Source organism: Mobula hypostoma, chromosome 1 (assembly GCF_963921235.1).
Source record: "Mobula hypostoma chromosome 1, sMobHyp1.1, whole genome shotgun sequence".
Taxonomy (NCBI): Eukaryota; Metazoa; Chordata; class Chondrichthyes; order Myliobatiformes; family Myliobatidae; genus Mobula; species Mobula hypostoma.
This window is the reverse complement of record NC_086097.1, coordinates 231,286,081-231,289,088: the sequence shown is the minus strand read 5'-3', so window position 1 is coordinate 231,289,088 and position 3,008 is coordinate 231,286,081.

Genomic DNA, 3,008 nt, shown 5'->3' with positions numbered 1-3,008 from the left:
CAGAATAAGGCCATTCAGCCCTTCAATTCTGCTCTGTCATTGCACCAGGGCTGATTTATTCTCTCTCTGAACCCCATTCTCCCTGTAACCTTTGACATCCTTACTAATCAGGAGCCTATCAACCTCCACTTTAAATATACCCTGTGACTTGGCATCCACAGAACAATAAGCTTTCCTTCTGCAAGCCTGGCTGAGGTTCTGCGATCGCAACACAGACTGAGGTCAAATTCAGAAACTTCCTGGCCTACGTGTGGCATCTTTTATCTTGCAGCATCCATGAATGGAGCTTTTGGGAGGATAACGAACCAATGTGAAGTTGGAGAATTAGGGCTTCTACTGAAATTCCATTATTTTCGATTAGCTACCTTGTTTGAATGTTGGTGAGGGGTATGGATAGTAAACCACATTTTCCTTTACCCTTCACTGTTAACTTCTGACAGCTCTTTGGATTACCGAGATAAATCATCAATACAGCAGGTCTAAGCATTCAAGCAAGTAGCTGCTCTGAGAGGATTATTGCAAACTATTTTTTAAAAACTGTACTTGGTGTTTTGTAAAGATCAGAATCAGGTTTAATATCACCTGCATATGCTGTGAGTTTTGATGACTTTGCAGCAGCGGTACAATGCAATAATAATAGAGAAAAAAACTGAATTACAGTAAGTATATATGTAGTTAAATGAAATAAGTAGCGCAAAAATAGAAATAATGAACTAGTGAGGTTGTGTTCATGTCCATTCAGAAATCGGATAGCAGAGGGGAAGAAGCTGTTCCTGAATCGTTAAGTGTGTGTCTTCAGGCTTTTATGCCTCCTCCCTGATGGCAGCATTGGGAGCAAGGCATGAGCTGGGTGATGGGGGGACCTTAATGATGGACCCAATTTATTTGTATCTTGTGCAGCGTTTCATGATGGTGTCGATTCAGTTAGCATTTTATAAAGCACTTTCAATATTTTTACAAGAACGCTTGTTGATATTTTGAGGCAACTTATAAAGCTCTGTAATTAATAGTTATCCAGAAGTTCATTACATTTGCCTGTGTTCTCTTTCCAATAGTCCATTTATAAATTGCTGTACAAGTGGTACAGATGATGTCTATCCATTGACCTAGTTCACCGTTTCAAAATATTGGCAGATGTACTCTGTTTTTACAGCATTTTATGCTATCATTTCAGGTTCCACAGATCCATTTTTATTTGATGATGTACAAACCGAAGATATTTATCAGTTAACCACAAAGCTTTCCCAAGTCACTTTCATTATAAGAATAAAGTTGGGAGCATTACTTCCTCCAACTTATGTTATTTATTAGTTGGCAAGTTAGATGATTGCTTCAAAATTACTTGGCAAAGTTTCTAAAACATTCCCTGAATTTTTACAGCTATTTTCAGTTTTAATTTTACATTTTGTTTTGAGTAATTACATACTTTAGTATTTAAAATCTTAATTTAGATGAAAACTTAACCTTGTTCCATGAATTTGAAAACATTTTTGTGGTTAGTTACAGCCCAGCGAAATTACCTATTACATGTAAGTAAGAGCTCATTAATACCCAAGTCTTGGCACATGCAGTTCTTCTGTTATCTTTTCATTGGGTTTTTTAGCATGCTTTTCTAGGTAATTAGGCATTGAAAGTTTTTGACAGCTAAGGTATCAAAGATTGAGAAAAGCCATAAGATACATTATTTTCATAATCCACTCTAGCTTCTTAATTCACACCTCATTAACCTGTTCACTGTAAAATCCTATTAATGTCAACTTTAATGATTGAGGCTGTTTTGTAGTACACTTTATTCCAGAGATTAAACAAAATTATTTTCACATTTTAAGTAAATTGCTAGTTATATTTATGCTTTAGTTGTTACTTAACAGTTTCTAAATTTAAAAAATACTTAAAAAATTAAAGTTCACTAAGTAATTGTATCCACAATGGCTGTTCAGCAGCATTACACTTGAGTTGATAGATTTGTGTTTTACCACATAATTTTCACCTTTTATTTCCCAATCTAAACTGCTTGATCTGAGAAAATGGAAAGTGGAAATCATATGTTTCACCATGGTGACATATGAATGGATAGGTTGATTAGTGAGTTAAGATATGTTAATCTTATGGATTTCATAATTGCCAATATGAATCAATTACTAAAAGAATCCAAAAAAAACTATCTGCACCGAAGTAGGATCTCAACTTGAGACATCACATTTTCTTTCCCCTCACATGTACTGATCAAGTTGGAGTTCTTCCAACACTTCACTTATTGCTCCAAATTCTAGGACCAGCAATCTCGTGACTCCACCCATCAGGTTAGAAATAATTCTTCACACATGAAGTGGTAAAACTAACTCAAAACAAAACTCTAAATCAGATAGTCATCATTTCATCGGTATTCCTGAGAATTAGTAGTTTGCCGTGTTTCAGAAGTTAATACAGTGGGTATCCTTCTGAAATACTTAATTGGTTTTGCAGACATTGTCCAACTGTTGAAAGTGCCATACAAGTTAATTTTTTTTGCTCCTTCCACTATGCACCTGCAGAACTGCTGGGCATATTCTTCAAAGGTCTAGAGAGCACAGGACCAGTATAGATAATTTTAACCTTTATAAATGTCAAATATTGTTTTTTTTGTAGTATGTCACACCAAAACACCACAGCAAATTCCTAACACATATGAATGTATATGATATGTAAAGTTGACCCCTGTCTTTGTACATTAATCCTGCTAATTCAAAAAGTGATATGGTGAACATTTGCTATACACCTTCTATCATAAGAAAATTCTTCCTTAGGTTGGAAGAGCAGACTTGTACACAATATTCCTGATGTAGTCTGTCTAGAGCCCTTCATAGGTGAATCTTGGCACCTCTTGTAGCCAAATTCTCTTGTGGTTAGAGCCTTCCTAAATACTTTCTTTCACTTGAACAGTGTTTAAATCACAACCACTCAGCCACTTCAACATCTTTCAAACTTTCATTATTTAAAAAAATACTGCTGCTATTTAAAAATAGATT